Consider the following 19750-nt stretch of genomic DNA (forward strand, 5'->3'; position numbering starts at 1 on the left):
CTAGTCCCCTCACAACCCTGAACTACTCCGCCAGACGTGAACTCGCAGAGGCAATATGGGCAGAAAAGAGCCGCTTCTTTGCTGCACGTATCGCCTGAGCATAGATCTTTAAATGTGCTCCATGTCGTATTCTGTCAGATTTGAGTCGAGTCTTTCTCCATTTGCGTTCCAGTCACATACCTTGCCGCTTCAGTCCCCGTAGATCTTCCGTATACCAAGGGGCCAATTTTGAAGTGGGTCAGACAGGACGCTTAGGAGAAATCGTGTCTACTGCCCTGGTAGCAGGTTGTTCCAATTCTCAACCAGGGCATCAACAGGATCACTAGCAAAGCCAACATTAAATCCCTCCAAGGCTTCTTGGAATCCTACCGGATCCAGTAACCTCTTCAGGCGGACCATTCTAATAGGCCCTCGCCCCTGCAGAGGGGGAAAGTGGTTTTAAGTCCAACTTTAACCAGATGATGGTCCATCCATGACAATGGGGAGACCGTAGGAGTCCCCACCCATGGAACGCCACCCTCATCAGAATAAAAGACCAAATCAAGCGTGTGACCTGCAATATGCATCAATCTATAGTCCGCTTGGGATGGACTCATAGTTGTCATGGCCTTTACGAACTCCTGAGCTGCCCCGGACAAATTGATCCCGACAACATTGAAGTCCCCCAGCACCAAAAATCTGGGAGACTTCAACGACCAAGTCCGCGACCAAGTCCATTGGTCCAGTTCCACGACCAAGTCTGTGAGCTCAGTAAGGGATTCTGTTGGGCAGCGGGGCAATCGGTACACCAACAGAAGTCCCAATCTATCCCTGGTCCCCAAACTCAAGTACACACATTCAATATGGTCCGATACCCTAACAGGGACCCTGGTAAGGGAGATGTTATCCTTATAGACCACAGCTACCACCTCCCCGCCCACGTCCCCTCACCTGCTCCCCTACAGAATATCCTGGAGGAAGAAGCTGGGACCAGACTGGGCCACTAGCCTCCCCCAACCAAGTCTCAGTAATACACACCAGGTCGGCCCCTTCATCCACGATCAAATCATGGATGAGTTCTAATCTATTTTGGACCTACCTGGCATTGCAGAGGAGCAAGGTAAGGTTATGTGGGATGTTGGCAGTGCTCCCCGAGGTCAAAGAGCTGGCAGGACAGCTGGAAGGGGAGACAGCTATTAGGTTTCTGACTACCCTTCTCCTAGAACAGCCTGCTGACCTGATAGTGGTCTTGTCCACACTTATGCCCATTTTAGCAAAGGGTTTTGCAGTATCGAAAAGACAAAATTGGAATTGTCGTACCATATGTTCCAGAGACAGTTTTACTGAATGACTTAAGAGTATTTAAATTCTCAGATTTGTACAAGGAATTAATTATGCAAAATGTTCTGTATAATTTCCTGTAACTTAAAGACCACCAGGAATAAGAGATTGGGTTCAAAAATATGGGAAATCTTAATACATGACAAATTATCCTTACAAATTAGATCCAAGCAACTTTGAGTGTGACTTATAAAATTTATTTTTTAGAAAGGGAGATTCTTTTCATAATTTTACTGACAATTCTAAGTCTACTTATAGAGTTGTTAAATATATTTATTATGTGTAAATTATTATTAAATTTAAAGTTATATGGATATTTTCTGTATCTTTTTGATACTAATAGTGCTGAATTTTGTTTGTATTTTGTTTGCTAGTTTTATGTGATGCATTGCTTAAATTATTGTTTTGTGTGTTTAAAATGATAAATAAATAGTTTTTTAAAAGCTAACCATTCTGTCTGTACATTTGTTTGGCAATACACACACAGTCCCAATTCAGTTACTGTCATCATTCATGTATCACCAGGCTTCGGATGCAAGCAGAAATAGTATGCAAATAGCACGCATTTGCACCTGTGTTTGCTGATCCAGAATGTTGATCCATAACATTATCCTATTTCCACACACCATGAAGTGTGCAGACCACATCAATGGCAAACCTCACATTTATGCTGATGGATCTTGATTACCCCTAAACAGAACATTCAAACATGCATTAAGCTCGTTTAAATTTGGCCAGACTTTTTCAAATTCTGTAAAGGGCAACCACACATTACAGAACTGATTAGATTCCTTTACAAACATTATCCAATTAGATTTCTATTGCAACAACTTGCCACGCCTAATTTCTCCACATAGCCAAGCACTGGTAAGAACTGTAGTTTGTTTTTGCTGGACGGGGTGAGTGTAAAGTAAACGTAAAGTGTTCTGTCAAGTTGATTTCGACTCCTGGTGCCCACAGAGCCCTGTGGTTTTCTTTTGGTAGAATACAGAAGGGGCTTACCATTGCCTCCTCTCAGCGCATCATTGCTGAGATGATGCCTTTCAGCACCTTCCTCTATCGCTGCTGCCCAATATAGGTGAGCATAGTCTGGGAAATGTACCAGCGGAGTACTATTTCCCATAGTCTGGGAAATGTACCAGCGGAGATTTGAACTAGCAACTTTCTGCTTGTTAGTCAAGCATTTCCCTGCTGTGCCACTTAAGGTGACTGGGTGTACTAAGCAATAAAATAGCTTTTTCCTATAGCAGATGGGACAGTAGTAGTATTTATTTAGAATTTTTACAGTACCAATAGAGATGTATGGCCTTTTCAGATGTAATATAGCCCTTTCCTTAACCTTCACATAATTCCAACCCTCTTTGGTGCAAGATGCCTTCCATTTTTAAGGCTAACTGACCTTATCCAAATGACATTTGGTTTTTGAGGTAGTCCCAAAAAAAGGTATTGTTCTTCCATAAGCGTGACGGAAACTATTACACCCATTTTAACATTTACTGGAGCATATCTTAACTAACATTGTTTGATAATGGAACAGGAAGTAAGTCCAAGATATATCTCACACCCTCAATAAAATGATTAACCAGATGCACACTATGGTTGAATGACATAAGATGCTTTTGAGTCTCTGAACACTTGGCTGTTGTTTACCCAAAATAAGAACATAAGAACAGCATTGCCAGATCAGGCCCAAGTAGGCATGTGCTCGAAATGCGATACGACATCTGAATAGCATACACATTGCTTTCAAAATGAGGGCTTACGTTACGCAGCCTCTTTAAAGCAGAGGAGAGCAGGTCCATACCCAGATGCATAACTGGAGGGGCAGCCAGGGCATGTGCCCTGGGCGACACTTGAAAGGGGGCACCCCAGAGACTCCCGTCCCCCACGTGCCTGCACGCTGGGGCTTCATTCATTATAATTTAGTTTTGACTGGGGAAATAAAGGTTTTTTTCTGGCCATGACACTGCCATATTCTTTTCTCTCTCCCTCCTCCTTCCCCCACATCCTTTTGTCTCATTAACAGGCGCTAGCACCTCCTCCTCCTTCCCCTTCACTCTCATTGGCTGGGCACTGCATGTGAGAGGCAGATGGTCTGAGCTGCCGGCTGCCTTCAACACACAGGCAGGATGGGAGCAGTGAGGCGAGCAACAGAGATCATCACAGCCAGGCGCCTGTGAGCCATTAGCAATAGTTCTTCTGGAAAGCAGGGTGGGCGGGGCGACTGCCTGTGCAGAAAGCGAGGGGGAAGCTCAGCTGATATCCAAATAGAAAGCTTTGCTTTTGAGTCCAGCCAGTTTCTCTGCAGACAGGAACTTCAGCTACCTTGAGCCCCTGGTGGCGCAGTGGTAAAAGTGCCGCCCTGTAACCAGAAGGTTGCAAGTTCGATCCTGACCAGGGGCTCAAGGTTGACTCAGCCTTCCATCCTTCCGAGGTCGGTAAAATGAGTACCCAGAATGTTGGGGGCAATATGCTAAATCATTGTAAACCGCTTAGAGAGCTCTGGCTATAAAGCGGTATATAAATGTAAGTGCTATTGCTATTGCTATTTTGCAGGGTGTCCAGCTAGTTTGCGGTTTATTTCCTGATCACAGGATATTTGCATTGTAATAGTTCTTTTGGAAAGCAGAGGGAGGGAGGGAGGCGTGGGGGGGGCGCCTGTGTGGAGAGCGAGGGGTAAGCTGTTATCCAAATAGAAATAATTTCTCTACTGATCAGGGGAGAGGGGGCCCATGTTCATCCCTCTCTCTGGCAGCCCCCCAGGGTAAGGGAGATAATGAAGAAAGTAGGGGGGGGTGGAGCTGGAGGGCCCTCAGGAACTGGAGGCCCTTGTTCTTTGAACCCTTTCTCTCAATTATAGCTACAACCCTGCTACTGATCCCTGGGATTTCTGTGTGCCAGGCTGGAGTCTGCCGTGTGTGTTAAAGAAAATGTGTATGTGTGTCTTTGTAAAGTTTTTAAAGCTATCCATACATTTCATAGCTGTTGGATAATCATGTCTTGTATCCATTTGCTGAGGAATGCACTCATCTGTATGTGAGGAAAATGAGAGAAAATGGAACTCAGCTTTATAGTGGGAAACTCTCCTTGTCTAACCTTGGTTGCTGCTTGCTTGTTTTTTCCTGCAAGAAAACCTAGGCTTCAAAAATTATCTTGCAACAGATTTTGTCTAGGATAGTGTTTTCTTAAACAAAACAAAAAACCAACAAAAAATCTGCACTGATTCTTAATGGACAGACTCTTGGCGAATCTCTGATTTAGATGACTTCGCTGAGTTGGATCCTTGCAGTGTAAATTGGCTTTTGATCAGGTTTCATTAGATTTCCAGTCTGTCTGGATGAATGAATGAAGGTTGGTCCTTCCTCTTAAAATGGATTCTTTCATGACAAAACTGTGAGTCACACCCTTCCCTTTTCCACCACATTAATGCTGCATGTGGCTTGTCTTCACTCTTCTCCATTTAAATTATAAACAAGCTTTGTAAAGGGTTTTTGTTTGTTGCATTTCATTGGTCGGGCAATATGTTTTTTTGAAGTCCTTCCTGATCAGTCATTTATTTTTGAGGTATGCTGTTCAACAATGCAGCAGTTTCTGCTTTGGGAGCATAAAGGAGAGTGGAAGGGAAGCTTTTGACAAATGTTAATCCCCCAAAGAGATGTCTTTTTAGAAGGCATTTTAGTTTAGGAAAAAACTATCAATTTCCTCCACATCATGTGCAGAGAGAACTTTCTTCCTCTCCCATAGGTTGGGGCCTCCCAATGGAACTGCTGGTAAATTCTGGAGAGGCAAAAGAGAATACTTTTTCACACATTACATAATGTATGTAACTTGCTGCACTAGGCTATGGTGCCGGCCATTGACTTAGCTGCCTTGAAAAAAGGATTAGACAGATTCATGGAGATTCTTTCAACAGGTGTTGATTGTATCTATGCAGAGCAGCTTGGTGCAGTGCAAAAAAGCTTGGCCACAGTTACCGCACTCTGGTAGCCTTTCACTTGGATTAGTGCAATGCATTGTACATGGGACTGCCTTTGAAAACAGTCCGGAAACTGCAGCTGGTACAAAATATGGCTGCAAGATTATTAACGGGGACTGGATGTTTTGAGCATATTACACCAGTGCTTCCATTAGCCGCGCTGGCCCCCAATCTGTTTCTGGGCCCAATACAAAGTGCTGGCTTTAACCTTTAAAGTCCTAAATGGCTTGGGACTGGGCTGCCTGAATGAGCACCTTGCCCCATATGGCCCAACCCAGACTTTAAGATTTTCTTCAAAGGGAAGAAGATTTTTAATGGATTTTAATAACTTTTAAAATTGCTTTGTATTATATTTTGTATTTTCTCTTTTTCCCTTTTTGGTCTGTTATGATTTAATGTATTGTGTGTTTTTATTTCATGTTTTAATGTTGTGTTGTGAGCCACCCAGAGAACAATTTGTTATTGGGTGGCCAATAAATAGTTTATTATTATTATTTATTTGTATTAGGGCATTATTATATTAGCAGTTTTCTTTTCAATCCCCTTCCTAATTATTCCAAGCATGAAATTGGCCTTTTTCACACCTGCCACACATTGTGTCAACATTTTCAATGCGCAGTCCAACACAACCCCAAGATCTCTCTCCTGGTCAGTCACTGACAGCACAGATCCCATCAGTGTATATATGAATTTGAGTTTTTTTGCCCCATTACACTGCACACTTGCTAATATTGTAGCAAGTATGCAAGTGTGTCTAACAAGTGCACACTGTACACTTGCTAACAAATCTGCCATTTTGTCGCCAACTCCCACAGTTTGGAGAGATCCTTTTGGAGCTCCTTACAATCTATTTTGGATTTCACTACCCTAAATAGTTATCTAAAGAGTCATCTAAAAATCTGGCGACCTTTTATTTTTTATTTTTTTATTTTTTTATTTATATACCGCCTTTCGTTAAAAGACAACCCCAAGGCGGTTTACAAGAGTTAAAACATACAATAAAAGACAATAAAAATATTAAGCTAAATATATATATAAAAACAGACCAAATTTAAAATCTATAAAATACTTGCATAAAAACAATACAACAGGTAACAACACACAGAAGCAGCAGTAAAAATGATTATGTAAAAGCCTGGATAAAACTAATTTTAACAAGCTTTCTAAAAGCCGTGATGGATAAGCAGCAATAACCTTGCTGCTTATCCCAACTTCAAGATCATTTATGAATAAATTAAAAAGCACCGGTTCCAGTACAGATCTCTGGGGGACCCCACTTCTAACTTCCCTCCATTGTGAAAACTCTCCATTATACCTACCCTGTGTTTCCTGTCCTTGAACCAGTTACCAATCCACACATGAACCTGTCCCCTTGTTGGAGATGGAGTTCCAGTGCATCAACCTTTCTTTCTTTTCTTTTTGCAACAACTATCCTATTGACCACTAGGGGCATTGGGAATAGAGGTTGTTAGTGAGGGTCCTCTTACCTGCTTTACCTCTACTCTCTGACCCCTGCCTTGACTCCTCAGGTATTTCCTGAAGTGAGTCAGTCCTCCTTCCTTTCCTCTTGGAGAGCAGATGGGAGCATCTTTCTCTCTCTCCCTCGCCACCTATTCATTTTGTAGCTCATAGTTAGGATACGTCTTTCCTATCTCAAATGTACTTAGCTAATGAACCTTATTTAGTTTAGACTGCACTACAATCTCCATGCATATTCTTAAATAGCTGCAACAACAAAGCTCTGCACTACTTCGTAACTGGAGTGGGAAGCTTCCTCTTGGCGCTTTGCTAAACAGTTACAAACTCCAACACCCCTTATCCTATGACTACTAGGTTTTCTCAAGTGTCTTTGTTGAGGAAATTTGTCAAAAATGTTCCAAGTATACTATGTCACCTGGATCACTTTTTTCCACACCACGCCTGTTGACACTCTCAAATAACTCCAAAAGGTTGGTGGGGCAAGATATACTTTTGCAGAAGTCAAGATGGTTTTCCTTCAGCAGGGCATGTTCGTCTATATGCTCAACAATTTTATATTTGAGAATGCTTTCCATCAATTTGCCCGAAACAAACATTAAGCTAACTGACATGCCATTTCTCAAATCCCCTCAGATCCCTTTTTGAAAATCGGTGTTAAATTGGCTACTTTCCAGTTCTCTGGTACAGAGCCTGATTGTAAGGATAAGTTACATATTTTTGCAAGGAGGTCGGCAATTTCACATTTGAGTTCTTTAAGAATTCTTGGATGGATGCCATCTGGCCCTGGCAATTTGTTAATTTTTCCAAACAGTTTAGAACATCATTTCATCACTCTATTTGACACAGTTCTTTAGCCTCTGTCCCTGAGAAGCTTAGTTCAGGTACAGGGGTGTGTGTGTGTGTGTGTGTGTGTGTGTGTGTGTATGCTCAGTATCCTCAGCTGTGAAAACAGATGCAAAGAACTCATTTAGCTTCTCTGCAATCTTTCTTAATAATCCCTTTCACTCCCTCATCATCTAACAGTGCAACCACCTCCCTGGTAGGTTTTCTGCTTCTGATGTATTTAAATAAGTTGCTGTTACTTATTTATTTATTTATTTGAAGCATTTAATTTACCACCCACTCCAAAGACTCTAGTTGGTGTACAATGACATGTAAATAAGGTGACATTAAAAATTACAATCAAAATTTTCATTAAAAATTGCAAACTAAAATATATAATATAAAGGAAATAAAGTATACTACAGGGCAAATGCCTGGTGGAAAAGAAAGGTCTTCAATAAGGATGTAAAGACTGGTAAAGAGGAGGCTAGACTAATCTGAAGGGCAGCAACCAAAAAGGTCCTAGAACTCTGAACCACTCGAAAATCAGGGACCGACAAAAGGGCCATCTGAAGTGATCTATGATCCCAATGATGCTTTTAGCAGAATGTTCCTCAAACTCTCTTTTCACCTCCCCCTGGCATTTATTTTGTCAGCGTTTGTGTTTACAGGGCCTCGAAAGATGCTTGGATTTAGTTTGGGGTGTGTTTTTTTTAACTATTTATAAGCCCAAACTGGCAAGTCCAAAGTCCCTTATACTTTGTAGCTCCCCTCCCCCCACTATCCATAAGTACAGCTTTTGTTTGCCAAAATAAACATTGAACCTAGACAGAGATCCTCCCTGTGGTTGAGACTACTTGGATAAACACTGTATTCATAGACAGGGGTGAGGTTTGGTTATGGAATGCATTAGCTTGGATGAGCAGGGTTCATCAGGTGGATCTGTGGGCGGAAAAACATTCTATGTGCACAATGGGGGAGGATGAATTTTCACCAATCTACCCCTTCCCTCTCAGGGCCATATATTTGAGGGGCATAGTGGGCTACAGAGGGAAAGGGACATCTGCTTAGGACTCATTCTCCTTCCCCCTACCTGGCTACCTGAAATATGGGGCTAATGACAAAGGATAATGGCGAGGTAATAACAAGGTGTTGCAAGCCAAATTTCTACCCTGCTCCTATTAAAAAAAATAAAATACAGCACCACTGATATAGGCCTCTCATGTACACATATTATCAACATGTAGATAGTAGAACAAATAACAGTAAGAGTTTATTAAGAGACAGTCCAGTGAAGAAGCTACAATTCTGGAACTAGAAAAACTCAGTCAAAAACCTGCCTTGGTCAGCCTGATGGATGATCTCCAATTGGCAATTGACAGAGGAATTATGACTCTGTTGGTCCTCTTGGATCACTCGGCAGCATTCGATACTATCGACCATAGTATGCTTCTGGAACGTCTGAGGGTGTTGGGGGTGGGAGGCACTGTTTTACAGTGGTTCCGCTCCTACCTCTCTGACAGGTTCCAGATGGTGTCGATTGAAGATTGTTGCTCTTCAAAATCTGAGCTTAAGTATGGTGTTCCTCAAGGCTCCATACTCTCTCCAATGCTTTTTAACATCTACATGAAACCGCTGGGAGAGATCATCAGGGGATTTGGAGCTGGGTGTTACCAGTATGCTGATGACACCCAGATCTACTTCTCCATGTCAACTTCTTCAGGAGTTGGCATATCCTCCCTAAATGCCTGCCTGGAAGCAGTAATGGGCTGGATGAGGGAGAATAAACTGAAGCTGAATCCAGATAAGACGGAGGTACTTATTGTGCGGGGTCGGAACTCTAGAGATGATTTTGATCTGCCTGTTCTAGACGGGGTCACACTTCCCCAAAAGGAACAGGTTCATAGTCTGGGAGTACTTTTGGATCAACGTCTCTCCTTGGTTTCTCAGGTTGAGGTGGCGGCCAGGGGTGCTTTCTATCAGCTCTGGCTGATACGCCAGCTGCGCCCATTTCTCGAGATCAGTGACCTCAAAACTGTGGTACATATGTTGGTAACCTCCAGACTGGACTTCTGTAATGTGCTCTACGTGGGGCTGCCTTTGTACATAGTCCAGAAACTTCAGTTGGTTCAGAATGCGGCAGCCAGGTTGGTCTCGGGGTCATCTCAGAGAGACCACATTACTCCTTTGTTGATGGAGTTACACTGGCTGCCAGTAGGTTTCTGGGCAAAATACAAAGCGCTAGTTATAACGTATAAAGCCCTAAACAGCTTAGGCCCTGGGTATTCAAAAGAGCATCTTCTTCGCTATGAGCCCCAGCGGCCGTTGAGGTCACTTGAGGAGGTCCGTCTCCAGTTGCCACCAACTCGTTTGGTGGCAACACAGAGACGAGCCTTCTCGGCTGCTGCCCCAAGATTGTGGAATGCACTCTCTGATGAGATACGATCCTCCCCATCTCTGGCAATCTTCAGAAAACACCTGAAAACACATCTCTTCAACCAGGCTTTCTCAGCTTTTTAAAACTTGTTTTTAAATTGTTTTGATTATTTAATTGTTTTATGATGTTTTTAATTGTTAACATTGTTTTATGCTTTATAATTTTTGTTTTAATTGTTAACTGATTTTAATGGTGTTTTACTGTAAACCGCCCTAAGCCTTTTTGGAAGGGCGGTAGAAAAGTTTTAATAATTAATAAATAAATAAATAATAAAAACCTGAACACAACAACCCCTTAAAAATTAAACTGGGTCCCAGAAACAGTAGGATGCAATAGAGACATCCGAGAACAGTATTTTAGAACTGAAATCTTTTCGATATTTTATTAACCCCTTCACAGCCAAAACTCCAATGGAAGGGCCCAGAACAACTATTTCATAAATATTTTCTTGGCCAAAAACAGAGTTAAATACATATGAGAACAATAGTATAGGAATTAAACTGAAAACTGATTAAATTAAATTAAACTGACTGTGGTGTAGCTTTAAGATATCATATCTGTATGTTTATTGGCAATATAGCCAGTTCAAAGAAGCAAATATATAAAAGGGAAGTTGGAGGTAACAGCGGGTGAACTGTGGCCTAAGTTGCTGGATTGCTGTTGTTGCAATATTGCTCTCAATCAAGTATGTGTATTTTACCTTTGCATCCTTCTGGATACAACACATTCTCAGCCAAAACCAGAACTGGGTGTAACCACCTCTTAAAAATCTAACTAAATCCCCTAAACAGCAGAATGTGTTAGACACACTTAAGAACAATGTGTCGGAACTGAAACCTGTCTAATATTATACTTGTATAACTCCTTCACAGCCAAGAATGTCCCAGAGCAGCCATTTCATTATGGCTTTGTTGTTGTTGTTGTTAATTTGATTTCTATACCACCCTTCCAAAAAATGGCTCAGGGCAGTTTACACAGAGAAATAATAAATAAATTAATTAATTAAATAAGATGGATCCCTGTCCTCAAAGGGCTCGCATTATAAAAAGGAACATATACACCAGCAACAGTCACTGGAGGTATTTTGCTGGGGGTGGATAGGGCCTGTTACTCTCCCCCTGCTAAATAAAGAGAATCACCACAGTAAAAGGTGCCTCTTTGCCTGGTTAGCAGGGGTTATACATACTCTGCAGCTTGAGGAGCAACAACAACAAAACAACAGATATTTATATACTGCTTTTCTACAAAAAGTTTCCAAAGTGGTTTACATAGATAATAGATAGAAATTAAATAAGCTAAATCCCTGTCCCCAAAGGGCTCACAATCTATAAAGACAGACACCAGCAACAGTCACTGGAGTCACTCTGCTAGGGATGGATAGGACCAATTGATCTCCCCCTGCTAAATAAAGAGAATCACCACATTAAAAGGTGCCTCTTTGTCAAGTTAGCAAGTTAATGTTTATTAACTTTGTCAAGTTAATAAACATTAGCCCATTCTTGGAAGAGGGGGTGTATTTTAAAGATCATTCAGTCTTGTTCCCCTCCATTTTGGTCCAACTCGGCGCTGATAAAAGAATAAGATTGGAAATATTTAATTTTTAAAATATTGTTCTGAAGCATCCCAAACATAGCCTGCTATTTTTAGAAAATCAAATCAAATAATCCCACAGTCATCATGCTGAAAACAAGGCAGCATAGTAAAAGACATACATATACCACGAAACATACCTCAGCTTGCAGCAAAGGTAATGCAGTATCCAGTTAAAGGGCCACTTCCAGGGTCCCCTCACCGTCACGCAACCCAAGCCCGTTCTCAGCGCGAAATACGGATGCGTTGTGCGTTTGCTACTCAAAGAGATGCTACATCAAATCTGGAAGCTAGAAGTTTTGCGTGTGCCTGCTATTCCTCCTCCTGCACTTTGTGATTACTCTTTGGGCTGTGTCGTTGGTTTATCAACGAGCTGGAAGTGAAACTGTAAGTTTCGATTCCCGGGAACCATGTGAGAGGCACAGCTGGAATACTCCAATCTAAAGAAACGATCAGCTTTGTCATGCGCAGATGGGGATTTGATGCTCTGAATATTTTCAGCGGTGGCGATGGTACCGTGCCTCAAAAGGAATCAAACTTTGTAAATTTCTAAAATCGGTCTGTTGTAGCTCGGGATCCATCACGCTGAATTATTTTCCTTCTTCATAAAAAGAGATGGAGGAAAAGAGGTTCCTTGGAGACATTCTGACATGAAATCAAAATTAACTGGAAAACTAAAGGAGGTGGCTGCTGAAGATGTCAATGGGGACGAGAGAGAAGAAAAAGCAGGGGCGGGTCTGCGACAACATGAAGGGCATTGCTCCTTAGACTCCAAGTGCTTAGCGCGAACAGAAGGTCATCTAGTCCTACTCCTAAGACTGACGGAAGAAATGTTGGTCCACATATTAAGCTACATTCGCATCACATATTGCCCACACATATAGGAGTTCACGTCATCCAGATGGAGAAAATAATATAAAACCATGTATATTCAGCAAAAATAAAAATAGCCCAGTAAAACAATCCTGTCCAAACCAAAGTAAAACAACCAAAGGAAAACAATCCTGTCTGAACCAACCAAAGATCTTATCCTGGTGACCAGAAAATGCATGTTCCATCAGCATTTGTGGAAGTATACGAAGTTAAGGAAGAGAAAGTATTGTGCCGTCGAGTCGGTGTCAAATCCTGGTGACCAGAGCCATGTGGTTTTCTTGGAAGAATACAGGAGGGGTTTACCATTGCCTTCCTTCCTAACAGTATGAGATGATGCCTTTGCTGTTGTCACTGAAGTGCACATCTGCCTCCAGCACCTTCCTATTTGTGACTACAAATATATATTTACTGGGCACAGTCTGGGAAGCACACCGGCAGGGATTTGAACTAACAGCCTCTGCTCCCTAGGCAAGCTGCTTCCCCTCTGCGCCACCACAGCTGATATATGAAGTTAAACCAAGATTAAAAGAAAATAGTGCTATATTTAGTTATGGTATAATAGAGGCAGGTGGGTTGGTAGCATTGCTTTGCTCCTTTTAAAAATAAAAATGCCAATTTCCAGTTTCTTGTATGTTAACGAAGTAGTATAAATAAAAACCTAATGAGCAGAGCTGGGTGCTTATCCACACTTACTTGGGAGCAAGCCCTATTGAACGTAAGGCTTACTTAAGAGTAGATATGGCTAGGATCAGGCTGCACCATTATTTGTTTTCAACTTCTTTAAAAGTCCATGTGAACGACATGCTATGAGGACTCATATACTGTTCATTTTTGTGATCAACCCCCCCAAAGAAATTGTCTTTGACATAATACAGTAAATAAGTATCAGAAGAACCAAAATGATATATGAAGTGGCCTGGGATATTTCTACCATCACCTTCTGGAGCACCTGTCTGTTAGCCAATCAAATAAGGCAAAAAGCCTGAAGACTCTCCAACTCTCTGGACATTCTTTCCAAAAATAGTCCTGAGCTAAGTGCCTCCCTAACATTTCCCTCAGCATTCATGCTACAGAGTCATGCTATTCCTCTCCCCTCCCTGCTTTGCCCTAGCTTCTCATTGTTTGCTTCTTTTCCTGTATAGTCAAATGCTGCGAGATTTAACTGCTGATTAAACAATTTTACATACTTGGGCGAATTGACAAGACAGAATTTTCTGCCTAATTTTCTCATGGAGTGTAACTCACATCCTTTTACATGTCCGTCTTTGTTTAGCATACAGCTTCTGTCATCACTACACAGCTGTCTGCATTTGTCTAACGTCAACTTCCCCGTCTAACATCTTATGCTTGCAAGGTGGAAATCCCAATACAGGCTCCTGGACCTCATTATACTGTCAAAACTAACCATGGTTTGAAGTGGTTGGTGGGAAGATGAAATATCGTATCTGTGTTTTTAGTAACAGGAAATTCAAGCAAGGGTATTTTAAATAGTGTTTATACTGGTAAAACTAATACAAGATAAGTGTCCTTTTCAGATCTCCACATGTTTTCAAACAATGTGTTCAGAACAAATGTTGAATTTCAAAATAGCATTCTTGCAATGCATCTTGCTTTTATATTTATATCAAATTATAACTGATCTTGCAGCATACATGGCTATTGATATAAAGACAAAACCTAGATATGCAACTGATAAGAAAGCCTGTGTGATCTAGTGGCTAGCTTGTTGGATTAGGACTTGGAAGACCCAGGTTTGTATCCTTTCTCAGTTATTAAGTTCACTGGGTGACCTTGGGCCAATTGCTGACATACAGGCAAACCTCACTAATCGTGGACCCAACATCAGCAGTTTCGCATATCCGTGGTTGGGTAATTACCACGCAACCTTGATATACGTGATAAAATTTGGCAATTAAACGGTTAAAACTTGCATCTCCACAGTTTGAGTATGGGCAGGAATTACCTGGAAGGTAATTTATGCCTGCCATTTTTACCTTCCAGGTAATTCCCACCCATTCCCAAACTGTGGAGTGATTTTGTGGTTATTTTTTGTGAAAAAGGGAGGCACAATATTTCACTGGGGGTGCTATTTTGGACTGGGGAGGCATTGCTGGTCAGCTGGAGACACACAGAGCACAGTAGGGCACCTCACACACACACATTTTCCCCACTTTAAGTTCTTTTTCCCCTGTTTTTCGCTGCCTCGGGAACCTAACCCCCACAATGATCCACTATCCATGGTTTCGTTATCCCCCCACCTACAGAATGGAACCCCTGTGGATAACAGGGTTCTCCTGTACTGCACAATGGTACATCAGCCTAGTAACATTGCATGCATGAAAATTCTACAAGTTGCACAAATACAAACATTGCACAAATAAAATTACCCAAGGATAAGTACATTATTTCCAGTGGGCTTATTCTTGTGTAATATCACTTGCATGCATGCAGTGTTACTAGGCTGACATACTATAATGGCAATACTGTATGACAGCCACTGAGGTCATTCACACAGTCAAAAACCATTCCACTGATTTGAATGAAACGTATTCTCAAGTAAGTATGCTCAGGTTGGCATGCATGAGTCCCTTTCTTTTAATCCTCACAACAACCCAGTAAAGCAGGTTAGACTAAGAGATAATGAGGTCATTCACACAATAAAAACCTGTCTTCTAGCCGAGTATGGGAGCCGTGTGTGCTCCCAGTTTTAGGTTGTGTGGACGCAAAGTAGGAGGAAAAGCTATCCAGATTTTCTTCCCACCTTGCTTCCACACAATCACTTCTACTCAGGTTTTCCTCCTACTTGTGAGTAAACACATTCATGATTGTGTTGCATAGATATTTAAATCTTAACAAAAATGTATACAAAAATAAGACATTATTTTTAGCCTACTTTCCTTAAGGAAAGAAAGCTTATGAGAGCATCCAGCATTCTGTGTGTGTGTGTGTGCGCGCGCACACACACACACATGTCCACGTGTCCTCCTATCAACTTTGCAATGCCTGGACCAATATGAACCAAACTAGGTGCAGTTGTAGGGACACATAGGGACAGCTCAAGGGTGTAGTTTGTAATGTTGTCATCCACCCCAGTGCAAGATGGCAAATGCATAAACATTTAAAGCGCAAGTGGGCCTCAGTTGTAGTGAGTGACACATAAGGACACCTCAATGGCATAGTTTGTGATGATGTCATCTACCACATTAATATTTGAGGTATAACTGCCTAACTTGTGAACCGCCTAACCAATTTGGACCAAATTTGCTACTGCTGTAGGGACACATGGGGCACTTCAACTGTGTGGTTTGTGATGTTGTCATCCACCCCATTTCAAGATGGTGGGCATGTGAACGTTTGAGGCACAAGTGGGCTAACTTGTGAACTACCTAACCGATTTGGACAAAATTTAGTTCTGTTGTAGAGACAGTGAAAGGAAAGTAAGCAGATTAATTCTTACCAGACCTTCTTGTTTCCTATGAGCATGCTTTTAGCTACATCTGAAAAAATGGGAAGAAAACATTTACAGTGAGATTGGCAAACTCTCATCCTCATGCCAAGGGACATCACAGACCTAGCCCAGCAAGGGTCACTGCATGTGCCATTCCTGGTGCTGGGTGCAGAGTTATCCTGTGCAGTGCACTTTATTATATTGCTGCTCATGGACATAGCTGGTCCCTGCAGAATAACACCTAACTGCACATTTTCCTTAGGAATACCTGCCTGCCATCTTCTACCTGTGATGTTGCAGTACATTCTGTGGGATGTCCTCCATCTGCACACCAACCAGCCAAGCGGACATCTGCTGTTGGGGGTATGGTAGATGCTGACTGAATTATGCTGCTGGTCAATTGGCTAGTTAACCTGCATGTTTAGTAAGACCAGCTTTCCCACAGACGATTGGTTCCAGCATGTGCTTTTCCTAACAAGTTCCCATTTTAGTATTGTCCTATAATTTTTTGGAATTTTCTAGCCATCACCTGGCATTCTGTGTGTGTGTCCGCCCATGTGTGTATCCCCCCCCCTCAACTTCGCAATGCCTGGACCAATATGAACCAAATCGGATACACATAGGGACACCTCAATGGGATAGTTTGTGATGATCCAATCCAAGATGGTGGACAGGTAAACTTTTGAGGTGCAAGTGGGCAAACCTGTGAACCTCTTAACTGATTTGAACCAAATTTGCTACAGCTGTAGGGACATATAGGGATGCCCTAATGGCATGATGTGTGATGATTTTATCCACTCCAATTCAAAATGGCAGACATGTGAACATCTGAGGCACAAGCGGGCTAATTTATTTATTTATTTATTTATTTATTTATTTTATTTAAACATTTTTATTCCGTGCAAAACTTATGTCTCTGGGCAATTTACAACAGAATAAAAACAAAGTAAAACATTTGTGTGACTGTCTAATCAATTTAAACCAAATTAGATACAATTGCAGTGAGTGACACACTGGAACACCTCAATGGCGTAGTCTGTGATGATGTCATCCACACCAATTCAAGATGGTGGATGCGTAAACCTTTGAGGCACAAGTGGACTAACGTGAACCGCATAACCGATTTGAACCAAACTTGCTACAGCTGTAGGGATACCTCAGCAGCATAGATTCTGACAATGTCATCCAACCCAGTTCAAGATGGCAGATACATAAACCTTTGAGGTGCAAGTGTACTAACTTGTGGACAGTCTAAACAATTTGAACCAAATTTGCTACAGCTGTATGGACACAAAGGTATGCCCCAATGGTGTGGTTTGTGATGATGTCATCCACCCCGATCCAAGATGGTGGATGTGTGAACTTTTGAGGCACAAGTGCAATAACTTAAGGACTGTCTAAACGATTTGAACCAAATTTGGTACAGTTGTAGTGAGTGCCACACAGGGACACCTCAATGGTGTAGTTTGTAATAATGATCCAAGATGGTATACGCATAAATATTTGAGATGCATGAGATCTAACTTGTGGACCTCATATTGAACCAAATTTAGTGCAGTTGTAGAGACAGTGAAAGGAAAGTAGGCTGATTAGTTCTTTCTAGAACATCTTGTTATAACTGCTATAAGATACTTATAATTACTGGATCTTAGCTTATTTATAGTTTGGTTGGCCTTATTCAGACAGAAAACTAAATCAGTTCTGGAGCCAGCCATTAACAGAGACCAGGGGATGGAGCTGTAGTTCAATGGTAGAGCATTTGTTTTGAATGCAGAAGGTCCAAGGTTCAATCCATGGCATCTCCAGGGTGATTGATTTATTGATTAAGTCACGTCAAGTCGGTGTCAACTCTTAGCAACCACATAGATTCTCTCCAGGATGATTTGTCTTCAACTTGGCCTTTAAAGTCTCTCAGTGGTACATTAATTGCTGTCGTAACCAAGTCCATCCATCTTGCTTCTGGCCGTTGTCTTCTTCTCTTTTCTTCAACATTTCCCAGCATTAGAGACTTTTGAAGGGAGTTGGGTCTTCGCATCATGTGTCCGAAGTATGATAGTTTGAGCCTGGTCATTTGTGCCTCAGTTGAAAACTCTGGATTGATTTGTTCTATGATCCATCTGTTTGTTTTCCTGGTTGTCTATGGTATGCTCAAAAGTCTTCTCCAGCACCAAAGTTCAAAAGCATCAATGCTTTTTCTATCTTGCTTCTTCAAAGTCCAGCTTTTGCATCCATAGAGTGTAATGGGAAAAACCATTGTCTGAACAAATCTAATATTTGTAGGTGTAGACACATCATGGCATCTAAATATCCTTTCCAAGGCCTTCATTGCAAACCTACCAAGTGCTAGTCTGTAGCATATTTCTTGACCGCTGGATCTTTTACTGTTGACAGCCAATTCTAAAAGGCAGAAGCTATCCATCACTTCAGTATCTTACTGTAATTGTCAATTCTGGGGCTGGTTGCTGTACTCATTGTAATTAGTTTAGTCTTCTTTACATTTAGTTGTAGTCTCATTTTTGATGGTAAGACTATTGAGGGCGCACCCCCACTATGGGCAGCATCAGCTGCTGGCCCTCTGAAGGTGGTCCAGTCTTTATTAAATCATGGGGCATCTGTCAACAATACAACTTTGACAAACTCAACACCTCTTAGAGCTGCCTGTTTTGATGGCCATTTGGAAATTGTAAAGTACCTCATGGAGCACAAAGATGACTTGGAAGTATCAAACCAGCATGGGCATACATGCCTTATGATATTATTATTATTATTTATTTGTTTGTTTGTTTATTTTTTTCCGATTTCTATTTCTGAACCTTCCAAAAATGGTTCAGGGTGGTTTACATAGATAGATAGATAGATAGATAGATAGATAGATAGATAGATAGATAGACAGATAGATAAGATGGATCCCTGTCCCCAAAGGGCTCACAAACTAAAAGAAACATAAGATAGACACTAGCAACAGTCACTGGAGATACTGTGCTGGGGGTGGATAGGGCAAGTAAGTTACTCTCTCCCTGTTAAATAAAGATAATCCCCACGTTAAAAGGTGCCTCTTTGCCATGTTAGCGGAGTAATCTTGTTAAAAAGGGCACAAAGAAATTGCTCAATATTTATTTGAGAAGGGGGCTGATGTAAATAGAAAAAGTGTTTAAAGGAAATACAGTCTTGCATGACGGTAGCTTGGAAATCATGAAGATGCTTCTCAAATATTGTGCAAAAATGGAATAAGATGGCTATGGTATGACTCCACTTCTCTCAGCTAGTGTTACAGGCCACACCAACATTGGTGACTTTTTGACACAACATGTTGAGACAAGCAAAGCAGAATGCATCAATGCATTGGAACCTCTTGGAGCCACATTTGTGAACAAGAAGAGAGATTTACTTGGTGCTTTGAAATACTCTTTGGAAAAGAGCTATGGATCTCCGGGGTAGGGCTGGGAAAGACTTTGCCTGAAACTTTAGGAACAGAGGAAACTGCCATATACTGAGTCAGACCATTGGTCTATCTAGCTCAGTATTGTCTTCACAGACTGGCAGCGGCTTCTCCAAGGTTGCAGGCAGGAATCTCTTTCAGCCCTATCTTGGAGAAGCCAGGGAGGGAACTTGAAACCTTCTGCTCTTCCCAGAGCGGCTTCACCGCCTGAGGGGAATATCTCGCAGTGCTCACACATCAAGTCTTCCATTCATCTGCAACCAGAGCAGACCCTGCTTAGCTAAGGGGACGTCATGCTTGCTACCACAAGACCAGCTCTCCTCTTTGGAAAGCTACTTCCAGTAAGTGTAGACAATACTAAGCTAG

General features: G+C 41.7%; 1 protein-coding gene and 1 pseudogene across 5 annotated transcripts in view; one reads left to right on the plus strand and one right to left on the minus strand.

Moving 5' to 3' along the window:
* LOC128328403 (probable ATP-dependent RNA helicase DDX60) overlaps positions 1–11985 on the minus strand; it is a 112616-nt gene extending 100631 nt beyond the window's left edge. For all 5 annotated transcript variants that reach the window (XM_053258368.1, XM_053258364.1, XM_053258365.1 and 2 more), the window contains exon 1: positions 11765–11985. The gene's annotated coding sequence lies outside the window, so the exon portion shown is untranslated. The remainder of the gene's footprint in view (positions 1–11764) is intronic.
* On the plus strand, positions 8728–19383 carry LOC128327387 (protein fem-1 homolog C-like; annotated as a pseudogene).
* Positions 19384–19750: the final 367 nt, after the last annotated feature.

The sequence above is a fragment of the Hemicordylus capensis genome, chromosome 5 (genome assembly GCF_027244095.1).
Source record: "Hemicordylus capensis ecotype Gifberg chromosome 5, rHemCap1.1.pri, whole genome shotgun sequence".
Lineage (NCBI taxonomy): Eukaryota > Metazoa > Chordata > Lepidosauria > Squamata > Cordylidae > Hemicordylus > Hemicordylus capensis.